Source organism: Natator depressus, chromosome 11 (genome assembly GCF_965152275.1).
Source record: "Natator depressus isolate rNatDep1 chromosome 11, rNatDep2.hap1, whole genome shotgun sequence".
NCBI classification, from domain to species: Eukaryota; Metazoa; Chordata; order Testudines; family Cheloniidae; genus Natator; species Natator depressus.
This window is the reverse complement of record NC_134244.1, coordinates 31819257-31831600: the sequence shown is the minus strand read 5'-3', so window position 1 is coordinate 31831600 and position 12344 is coordinate 31819257. Positions and strand designations below refer to the sequence as shown.

General features: G+C 41.1%; 1 long non-coding RNA gene across 2 annotated transcripts in view; it reads left to right on the top strand.

The window, feature by feature from the left end:
* The window catches only part of LOC141995895 (uncharacterized), a 77671-nt gene that overhangs the window by 54634 nt on the left and 10693 nt on the right, over positions 1-12344 (top strand). Inside the window, exon 3 of one of the 2 annotated variants that reach the window (XR_012641428.1) lies at positions 11647-11719. The exons of the other annotated variant lie outside the window; for it this stretch is intronic. This is a non-coding gene — a long non-coding RNA (uncharacterized LOC141995895). The remainder of the gene's footprint in view (positions 1-11646; positions 11720-12344) is intronic. 2 annotated transcript variants of the gene reach the window in all.

Genomic DNA, 12344 nt, shown 5'->3' with positions numbered 1-12344 from the left:
CTGGTGGGGTGGTCAGTCAGCCCCTCTTGTGTGAATCTCTATGGTGGTCCCATTCAATCCTGCTGGTGTATATGGGTTTCCCCTTATACTTGGCAAGATTAGCTGGTCCTGGTCCTCAGGGGATCTGGAAATCTCTTTGGTTCTTAAGTCTTTGTGGAGGGATCGGTAGGGGAACCCAAGCCTGCCTACTCCACTGGGTTCCAGCTCAGGGCCCTTTAACCAGGCAGTCAGAATCAAGCCTCAGCAACTCCTCCTGCTATGCCCTGAGCTCCTTCCTACCTCCCTTGGTGCTGTAGGTTTTTCCAGCCTGTTGATCCAGTCATCCCTGCTCTGGGGTGTTGTTTCTGGGAGGCTTCTCATAAGCTTGCTGACAGGATTGTCCTTCTCCAGCCTGCTTGTTCCTCTAGCACCACTCCACCCCTCTGCTTCTCAGCTGGTTTATTCTCCTAGCTCCTGTGAGGCTGCCAATAAGTAATGGCAGATGGTTGTTGCATTAACTCCTTGGTTGCCAGCAATGTCCCTTCTGATTTTTGACAGGCCATGTGCACAAAAAATGTCTTCTGTGCAAATTTGTGTGTGCGCGGTGTTTCGCCGTGTGCGCGGGGTTTAGGATCTGTGTGCGCACGCACACGTGCACAGCTTAGAGGGAACAGTGGTTGCCAGGACAGCATGGGATCTATACACCCCATGACAGTTAGTTTAGACAAAAGATGCAAAATACCACATGAAACTGGTAAAGAATTCACTTCTAAGTGTTCTCTGAAGCTGGCTACTCTGGGATTATTTTAGTGTTGGTGACAGCTGTCTTTTCAAGATTAATATAGATTTTGTGCTCATTTATAGATCACCACAGAGTAAAAGATTCATAAAGGAGCTCACTGATACCTTGTTGGCAATGGGGGCAAAATACCCCAAACCTCTTGTTCTGGGAGATTTCAGCACACATACTGACAAGGCCACAGATGCAAAAGCCCCAAAATTCATCTTCCCACTTGCCTCCCTTGGACTTCTACAGGTCATCTCTGGTGTAATCCATGCACAGCTGGTCACACTGTGGACCTGATCTTCAGCCTCGCTGTCAAGATCAAGGACATCACAACCCAATTGCTGTCTTAGACAGACCATCATGTCATTAAGGCTGTGATAAGAGACCCTCCAGCTCTCAGGCAGCAAGAAAGACCATGGTAAAATCAGGATAATTGAAGACTAATGGACTCCAACAAATTCCAAAGCCTTTTGAATGACAACACTCCACCCACAGGATGAGGAGTAGAAGACCCAGTGAATCTGGATTCGGGCCAGAATGTGGAATTGAAATCACTTTAATGGCACTGGTGGATGATCTTCTTCTTTCAATGGACAGAGGATGTACCTCCATTCTCATCCTCATTCACCTCTCTACAGCATTCGATGCTGTTGACCAGGAGATACTACAGTCTTGTCTGAGAAAGGTGGTAGGAGTCCAGGGTAATGTGCTAAAATGGTCAGAGTCCTTCCTGGAGGGACACTCCCAACAAATAATGATGGGTAAATTCACCTCACTAGTAGACCCCTCAATTCTGGATTCCCAGAAGGATCAATTCTCTCTCCAATCCTTTATAGCTTCTACATGCAACCTCTAGGTGAACTGGTCAGACAACATGGACCCAAGTGCCAGCAGTATGGAGGTGATACACAACTTTACCTATCCTTCACCACACAAAGGTATCTCAGTGCTTGGATGAGATCAGCTCATAGAGGAAGAACAGCTGGTTGAAACCAAACACAAGTAAGACAGAGGTGATGCTGGTGGACAGAAGAAAGCATTTTGAACAGTTTGCAGCCACAGTATAGTCTCCTGTGGTTGAAAATACACACATATAATTGGTCAGTTTAGTCTGTAGTCAAGGAATACTCTTGGATTCCTTGCTGACACTAAGCTTCACATAGCAGCTTCCATAAATAATGTTTTCTATCATCTCCAGTTGGCTAGAAGACTCCATGCTGTCCTGGTGGGTGATGATCTGGTCTCAGTTATTCATGCCTTTGTCACTTCTTGACTCACTAAAGCAATGTGATGTAACCAGGCATGAAGCTTTCAGTGCTTAGGAAACTCTAACTACTTCAGAACACTGCAACATATCTCCTCAACAACTGAGGCTACCACACGCAAATCCACACTGTCTTCCCATAGAATTTCAAATCAAATTCACTGTCTCCATCCTTATCTTCAAGGTGCTTCATAACTTGGGTCCAGGATATTTAAAAGATTGCCTAAAGTTCTGGGATGGATACTGTGGTTGATAACTAAGTTCCTCTGACACAGTGATACATCCTACAATAAGAGTAAAGCTCATGTGTGCAAGACAGAACTTTCTTGGGACCTGGTTTGAGACTGTGAAATGAACTCCCACCAGAACTAAGGACCATCACAAAATACACCGCCTTCCACTCCTAGTGCAAGGTCCTTGCCTTCTTTAATATACATACACAGCAACATATATATTTTTTAAAAACCCCAAAACACACCATACCCAAAACAAAATACTCCATTGCACACAATTTTTGCCTTGGGGAAAGGTTGAGAGAATAAACAACACATGACAGCTGTATAGACATGTTGCTTAATATATTACTGGAAGGTTCTTAGACACTACAGTGATGAGCATGGTATAAGAACCATGTTTAGTTAGTATAGTATAGCATAATATAGCACAGAATGTTACAAGGACATTCTTTCCTGACTGCAAAAGATTAAAAAAAAAATCACTTGGCAAAATCAAGAGTCAGCCTGACATTCAGTCTGTTGGAAATGTAATCTAACTTGGCTAAAAGCTATCCAGAACAATCATACCAAATAGATTCCTGGGTTTCAAACATGTACTTTAGCTACAGACCTGGTTGTCTTTTTAAACTTATGTCAGATCTTCCTACCACTGTGATTAATTTCAGAATTCAGTGCTCTCATTTAAAAAATACCATTTGCTCACATCCTTCCCTCATGACATTACAGCAGTTTTTCTCAACTACATTTTCTTTGGAATCATGGCTTTTCAGACTCCAGAATTACTGATTTTTGGCCTCTCTCTGGTAAATTGAGCCTGCTCACGCCTGTGTGTGACATCGGAAATGTGAAATCTTATTAGTTTTTTCTTAAGCTCCGCCAGTGACAGGCAATCTCTCTCTTAATGGAGTCAATGCAGCCATTTATCTATGTGGCAGGAGCACAATGGAGACTAAAAAGCATTATGGTGCAGTAACATGACTCATTTTTGATTAATAGATAAACAAAGTTTGTTACCTTTAAGTTAAAGTTGCTCTACGTCTTAGGTTTTTAGGTGCCTGTCATCATGGTAGCTCATAATAAATGTGAACCATATGCATTCTAAGCAACATGACAGATAAGAAACCTAAAAGCATGGAAAAAAACAAGTAAAGGAGGGTGGATATATTTTCAGAGAGACTCATAGCTCTCATAAGTACTTAGATAAATGTTCACATATATATATATTAGAGAGCTAATATCTTTTATTGGACAAATTTCTGTTGGTGAAAGAGACAAATTTCTGAGCTACACAGAGCTCTTCTTCAGGTTTGGAAAAGATACAAGGTGGAACAGATTGTTTAGCATAAATAGTTAACACTGTAAGAGATCATTCAAGATGAAGTGGCCAGTTAACATCTCTGCAGTCATAGGACAAAAAGGTGGGTTACAGATGATCTAATAAACCATAAATCCAGTGTTTTTATTAAGACCATGATTTTTAGTGTCTAACAAAGCTATGAATTTAAGCTCCCAGGGTAATTTTTAGAAGGTGTTGTGCAGGTTTCTTTGAGTACAAGAACTGGGAGGTTATATATGGAGTGATCATTCTGTGAAAAATGTTTGCCCATGGGTGATATGGTCTTTTATAATTTTTCCATGTGAGTTCATTTGAGAACTCATTATCAGCTACTGCCACAGACTGGAAGGAAAAATCAGTAAACTCACCTGGAGATCATGCAAAGAACCCAAACCAACTTTAAAAAATCCCTCATGACAGTCATCCAACAGAAAATCAAATAGTGGAACCACTACAACAACTCCACAACCCACACAACACCATCTCTGGGAGAAATCACCGCACCAGGACCCACCATATGGACATTACTTGACACCCCAACATCATCAATGTATCAAGACTATCCCTAACCAGAGCTGAAGTACCTGTACTCTCCAAGGGACCTAACTTCTGCCCCATCACAGAACCTGATACCATACTAATGTGGAGAACTAGAAGAATTTTTTCACTGACTCTGCCTGAAAGAATTGTTTCACAACAATGATGACACCACCCACAACTATCATGTCCCTACAGACGGTCATAAGAAAAAAGAATCATTTGACTGGACACCCCACAGTGGACATCCCACTTGATCATAACATTGTTTGCTTCAGGAAAAAAATTGACTATGAAATCCTTAACAAACATCACATCCACCACAATCTCTCCACTGCCAAGAGGACAGTTGCACAGTCCCTGAAATCTAATTACCAGATAGTGATCAAACCAACAAACATAGGGGGTGCCATAGTAATTCTCAACCATGAGGACTAAATTAATTAGGCCAACCAACAACTTTCTGACACTACCTACTATAAAGAACTCAAAGAGGACCCCCCCACCACAATTCAACCAGAAATTTAAGGACCTCATCAGATATTTCCCCAAACTATTCCAAGAGAAACTCTACAATCTCATATTCCACAAACCCACCCCAGTGACCTTCTATGATGCTGACCCATCATATCTGGCCATGGCACTGGTAATAAAGGAATATCAGGACTCATAGAAACCATCCTCAAACCACTCACCACAAAGGGCCAGCTTCCTCCAGGACACAACTGACTTCCTCCAGAAACTCCACAACATTAGCAATCTCCCACAGAAGAAAATCCTTGCCACAATTTATGTCACTTTCCTGTATGCCAACATCCCTTATAATGATGGCATCGCTGACACATTGCCAAACTCATCCATTTCATCCTCACCCATAACTATTTTACATTCAACAACAAACATTTTGTCCAAACCATGGGAACAGCCAGGAGTACTAGGATGGCTCCCCAATATGGTAACCTCTTCACTGATTGCCTTGAAGAATAATTTCTGGACAAATGCACTGTGAAACCAATGATATATCTGAGATACGTTGATGATATTTCCATCCTCTGGACAGATGATCTTAAACTTCCTCATAGATTTCCAACACAACTTCAGCAACCACCACCCATCCATCAAACTCTCTCTAGAGCACTCCTACACCAGCATCAACTCCTGGACACCATGATCAGCTTCAGCAATGGAACCCTACAGACAACTATATACAAGAAACTCAAGGATCACCACACTTATTTCACAGATCCAGTAACTACCCCAAACACACCAAGAAATCTATTCTCTACAGCCCAGTACTCAGATACCACAGAACATGCTCTGAGGAGAAAGCTCGGGATATATAACTTACTACACTTTAAACTGCTTTCACCAAACAAGGATATTCAACCAGAAAAGTAGATCTTATCATGGAATGAGCCACCCAAATACCCAGATAAAATACTTCAATATGGAAAAAAAACCTCTGACCACACACCCTTAGTTTTCACCTACCACCCCACACTGGAACCCCTACAGGGTATCATTAAAAATATTCAATGGGGACCACATCCTGAAAAAAATCTTCCCCAAGTCCCCCTCTTCTGGCCTTCAAAAATCCCCAGCCTAGCCAAGTTCATCATCAGAAGCAAGCTCTCCACAGACCAGGACCAACCAACTCAAAGCAGCACCAGCCCCTGCCAGAACAACAGAGGCAAAACCTGCAGGCATATCTCCAATATTATTATGACATATCTTTCAAGATCCATGGGTCCTACACATGCCTATCACAACATGTGGTGTACCTCATCCAGTGCACTAAATGCTCTAATAACAACTCTGGGGGTAAAACCAGACAATCACTGTGCTCTCCAATGAACTCACACAGAAAAATGATAAAAGACAAAAACACCGTGTCACCTGTAGGTGAACACTTTTCAGAAAACAGTCACTCCATATCTGACCTCTCCATCCTTGTCCTCACAGGAAACCTGCACAACGCCTTCTAAAGATTAGCTTGGGAGCTTAAATTCATAACTTTGCTAGAGACTAAAAATCATGGTCTTAATAAAGACACTGGATTTATGGCTCATTACAACAATCTGTAATCCACTAACCTCTACTTTTTGTCCTATGATTGTAGAGGTTTTATCTGGCTACTTCACCTTCAATGGTCTCTTACAATATCTGTTCCACCTTGTATTTAGCCATGACATTCCAAATACCTTTCCCAGACCTGAAGAAGAACTCTGTGTAGTTCAAAAGCTTGTTTTTTTTACCAACAGAAATTGGCCCAATGAAAGTCATTACCTCACCCCACTTGTCTCTGTAATACCCTGGGACCAATACAGCTACAACAACCAGAGCCATCCCTACCCATACGCAAAGTACGCAACTGCGTACGGCACTAGGAAATTTGGGGCACTCACCAGGCGGCAGGAAGTGGAGCGACCCGGCCCCAACCCACTCCACCCTGCTCTGGCGGTGAGTGCTGGGGGGGGGTTCCCCCTTGTCCCCCAAGCGTGCTCCTGCCCCCCCCGCAGAGGCCTGGGGCCTCATACAGTCGCCCTGCGGGGGGGCTGTGTAGGGCACCAAAATGGCTAGGGACTGCCCTGACAACAACACTGCAAACAACTCATGTATATATAACATTTCACATTCCACAAATATCTATGTGTGTTGGCTGCATATCTATACTTTTTTTAGGTAACCCATATCTCTACAAGGGGCTCAAATAGCCCTCCTGAACTCTGAGGAAGTTCAGATCCAGATTCAGATCTGGGTCAAAATTTTGTGACAAGCCTAGGCACTATGCTGTTGCCTTGGCCAGAGCAAACTCTGTTCTTTGTTTAAATAGAGGATCTACTTTTATTAGTTGGTTTTGACCATGGATTCTGGCTGCTCTCACAGAATAGAGACAAAATCAGACAGATACCTCTTTATGTCATGCTGGGCTAGACTTGTTTGATCTAACCTGAGTGGCCTGTGAAAAGCATGTAACATCAATATATTGGGGGGAGTAAGAGAACCAATTCTAAATGGCCCACCTGTGACAGACCCTCTTAGCTCTATGCAACCTGTTGCACAGGTTCCATAGTTGCTGCTGGATCATCATAACCACAACTGTCAGTGCTCCCAATATTTGGTGTATTTCTCCAAGTCCCAACTTTTGGATTCATTTGATTATGTGAGGTTTCAGAGTAGCAGCCGTGTTAGTCTGTATCCGCAAAAGGAAAAGGAGGACTTGCGGCACTTTCTCTAAGATGCCACAAGTACTCCTTTTCTTTTTGATTATGTGAGAATCTCAGAGTTTCCAGCCTTCATGAATGTGGGAAAAAAAACTTGAGAAACCCTAAAGCCTGTACTACCAAAAGGTAAATAAAAAGCACCCACCATGTGTTTTTTACATCTTGTGATTTTTATGCCCATCTTATGATTTTTGAATGTTTGGGGTTGGCAATGCTGCATATCTTTCCCCTTCATCTCTCTTCTATTTTCTCTGAAGAAATATCACAGAAGAGTAAATTTTCATAAGTATTGTTTGCCACTAGAGGGCATGTGACATTCAATAGTTCAATGATAATGTTCTAGCATTGCTTACCATGATTTTCTAATGGGTCTTGTATAAAAAGAACTCACACGTGATTAATGTCCTTCATGGTGGGGAATATATAAGTAGACTCAAATTCTCCGGCAACTGCACATGATACAGGTATTTCCTGGACCATTAATGCTAAAGAGCTGATCCTGCATACATTTACACACTTCAGTAAATTTATTCCTAGAATTAGTCAAGTGTCTGTTTGCAGGATTGGACCCTTATATTACTGGCATTGCCCAAACTCTCAGATAAATTAATGTTTTAAGAGCAAGTATATGTTTATGTATATTATAAGGATTACACCATTCAGTGATGGTCAGAAATACATTTGAACTTGGTCTATCTAGGGTGTCAATATTATTAGGTCATAGATACTGTAAGCAGTGAATAGACTATTAAAAACTATTAATTTTATGAGCCAGTAGCACTTTGTTTTCCATATATGCATGCAGAAGATCCAATTAAGAGGTGGTGTAAGTTATACATCTGTAAGTCACTGTAAGTTGGTGTTCTGTATGTACCATTACATAAGACATTATGGAGTTGATGTAGGGGTTTCATAGTTAAAGTTGTATTTTGTTTTACACTTATAGTGATATGTGGAGTCCTTAATAAAAGAAGAAAATTCACAGAATGACTGTCAAATACAAACTATTTCAACTTGGATGATGAACCTGAATTTTCTATTAACTTGTAACTGCCTGTGGAACATCCTTTGCAGGAATCTAAAAAACTGAAAATCATTTTTTTGGTGATATTTGTAGGAGATGTATAACTTTTTTGTGACTATGTAATATAACATTAAAACTTGAAAAACTTTATATTCAACCCAGTGTTCTCCCTACACATAACAATGACCTGGAAGGGCTAATGGTAGAATTTGTAAATAAACCAAATACTAAAAAGTTATTGGCACTTTTCACGATAACTATTGAATTGTATGCAATGGAGGAAGATAAGACATTACTTCCACTTTGCTTCCATTCTCTGTGACTCATCAGATGTCTTCTCCCCCGGCACAGATAGTCCCACTTCCATTCCCCTCTCCAAAATGCTACAAACAGTTAATGCAGCATTAGAGCTATACAGTTATAAATAAAAAAAAAATATTAAGGTTCTTACAACATTAACTTGGCCACACTGGACATTTTGTGAATTTTATGACATAAACTATTATATTTTAACAACACATGTAACAAGAAGAACAGAAATTTTTATATATATATATATACACACACACACACAACACAGAGGAATTAGTACAGCTTCCAGAACATTTTGTGTGTTTCTAGACATTTTTATGTAATTGTGCAAACTTAATGTTGTGTTAACACAGATGTTTGCATTTCATTTCCCAGGTTTAACGAAACAAAAATTTCTTATGTGTTTAATAATGTTACTACTTACATTGTCTAAGCTAGAATTTGAAATTCTACCTCATTGATGTGAATTGAGAGGGAAAACGTTGAATTGATGCTGCTCATGTTTGGCTGGATACAGTTTCGAACGAGGCTTGGCTAGCAATGCAGTGGCATGGAGTTACATTGTGACTGATGTAACTACATAATGAAAGAAGAGAGAAAAATAATCTTTATAAAAGTAAAGGTTAGAATTGGCAGTGTTCAGAATTCTATCAAAACTGTAAAAGATCCTAAAATTGATTAATCAGGAATGTCGTCATGCCCATACTCCTATTCCTGACATTATGGCAGATTTTGGGAGGATTTTTTTCTGTGGGCTAGTTCATAATCTATCCTTTTTCAGGTGTGTTGGTCGGGATGAGGGGAAGTAAGCAAGAAACCTCCCCTTTATGCAGCTTGTAAAAAGGAAAAGCATGAAAGCAGTCCTCATGAACGGAGATTGCTCAGTCCTTTCATCTTCTGAGGAACTTATCACCTGGAAAAAGGTGGAAAGGAGACACGGACATAGGAACCCCACTATCACCTTCCACACTGTGCACAGAGCAGGGTCAGAACACTGGAGGAAGCAATCTTCACTATCCTAATATGTGATACAGAGTGTACAGCCAGCAGCCTTGGGAGATATTATGGCTCCTGAGGACTGGTTTCTCCAGATGGTGCCCCAAAACTGCCTCCACATAGTGTTCTGAGAGTGCTCTGTGTCTCTCTCTCTCTCTATATACAAATAGTTAATAGATAAGGGGCCAGTCGGATGGTACTCAAGAATACATAGCATTGCTTATGGTTTTCGAGAATCATAAAATTTGTAGTGCACTCTAAATGGCTTTCTTTGTGCAACTTTTTACATCAGCTCTTAACAGACAGGCATGAATGCAAACTGCATAATCTAGCCCCATGTGTGTATCAGGGGGACAGTTAAAATCTCCCTCATGCAGGTTGTTCCAGGAGTTAGGAAAAGGTGCAGTGAATTCCAAGGCACCAATGAGCCCCACTAAAATATTAGCAGATGCCCAATGGGCATGCTCAAATGTGATGTTTCAATTGTGAATAACTTTTTCTCTATCAAATCTAGTCAAGTCATTAGGGCACAGTGAGGGCTATTATCCACGTATTCAATTTTAAGTTACAAACTTCAGCCATTTTTAGCTCAGTTCAACCAAGTGTGGTTAGAATTTATTTACCCCTTTTTTTTCCTTTTTTTTTTTTTTTTTTTTTACAGTGGGAAAGCTTTCCCTCCACTGTCCCATAACTCAAATATAGCTCAAATGGTTTTGCTCAGTCTTTTATAGAAAATTCACCTTCAGACAAAGAATCAGAATAGAATACTTCATCCCAAAGGGGGAGTCTTGCAGAGTGTTATGGGGATATGAAAAATGGATGTGGGGGTTATAATGGAATTTGTTTTGCAACCTTTAGTATTGCAGACATGACCAGAGCCCACTACAATTAACATGTCTGTAACTGTTAATAAATGCTCATTCAGTACTTCCAGTGTCTATGGGCCTAATGATATCGACAAAATAGACAAGGCTGTAAGGTTAGAAGGGACCATCGTGATCATTTAGTCTGACCTCCTGTACATTGCAGGCCACATCCACTCACTCCTGACATAGACCCCTAACCTCTGGCTGAGTTACTGAAGTCCTCAAATCACTCTAAATGCATTTTTGACAGTTGCTGAATGGCCTGATCCTTATTTCATTATAGTGAATTGTAAGTGTATGCAAAATTTTGAATTAGATAAATCCTCTTCTGCTAAGTCAACACAGGAACATCTCTGAGAGTGACTGACAGCTTTAAATAGGATCTGGATCAATAGGAATGTGGGGGGGATTTACAGCCAAATAAAAAGGATTATACATTTTGTTCCCATGTCAACCACTCATGGTTCTTTTTTTTTCTTCCTGGTATCAAGAGTAATTTATCCTTTCATGCTAGATAGTGATCTCAGTCCTATCCATCTCTCTGACCACACAGGGGATGAGCTGGCTGATTCTAGTATTACTTGACAGTCTGAATCATTTTAGTAGATGGTCAATGAATTGTGCTCCACTCCAGCAACCTGATTATGAGTCTTTTATAATGAGCCAGATGTCTTTTTCACTTAACTCTAATGGAGATCAAACCCCTATGGTGGTGTGGGATTGCTGTATGGGGATATGTAAGGGAACAGTTCATTTCACACTCTTCAAACTTGAGAAAAATGAGCCTATGCCTACCTTGAGCAAAAATCTTGGAAAAAGAAATTAACCAATTAAAATGTAAAAAAAAAACCTGTGTTATGATTCACTCTGTAAAGCAATACAGTGAAGAATAAGCAGCAAAATAAAAAAAAATTAAAAAAATCAGCTTATTACCAACAGGGAAGCTTACACTTAAGGACGATTCCCAATACTAGGGATGTACAAAGGAATAGTTATAGCAAACAGGATGCTGTGATGCCTAAGGATTGGCCTACACTGGGGACTGCTCTCACCGGGAACTCTAATCTGCACTCTGACACCCTCAGAAATCCTGCAGCTTTTCTACCACGTCTGGAGCAGGGAAGGGCTAGATGCAGCTGCCTGCCGTTCAGGCTCAAGGTAAGTCTTAAATGGGCTCAGATCTCAAACAAATGCAAGAGAGGGTCATATCATAAATGACTGCCTGTTGGCTGACCATTCTTTAATCTTAGCTTGATCAGGCTTCAGATTTTGGCATCCTGGAGTCAGAGTTGTGGTGCTCATGGGGAGGGTATGGTATTGTTCTGGGTACTGGGGAGTAGAGTTGAGGGTTTGTCATGTGACGGTTATGGGAGGCTCTTTGCAGATATGTGGCCTGATTCTCAGGTCCGGATGAGCTATAATCACTGCAGAGGGGTGACAGAGAGTGGGATAAGTGTGACTTGATACCCCTTCTGTGGCTTCTCAACTCTGGGGCTGACTGGGAAACAGTATGCCCCCCCAGTATAAGGTAGAACAGTCCAAGAGCTGATCTATTTTATGCCCTGCTGCCAGTAGCCCAAAGAAGCAGTTCTGGCAGCCAGCAATATCCAGAGCACAAAGGTGTTCCAGCCATATCCCCTTCTCACTGGCAGCCCCCTGAGTGGAGGAGTTTGAAAGGGGATGGCATAGAGCTGCTGTACTAGTCAAAGCTAACTGAGCATTTCTATTACATAGGGGTATTCCCAGCAGGCTGGATCCATTGGGTTTCTAGCCCCTTTGCATT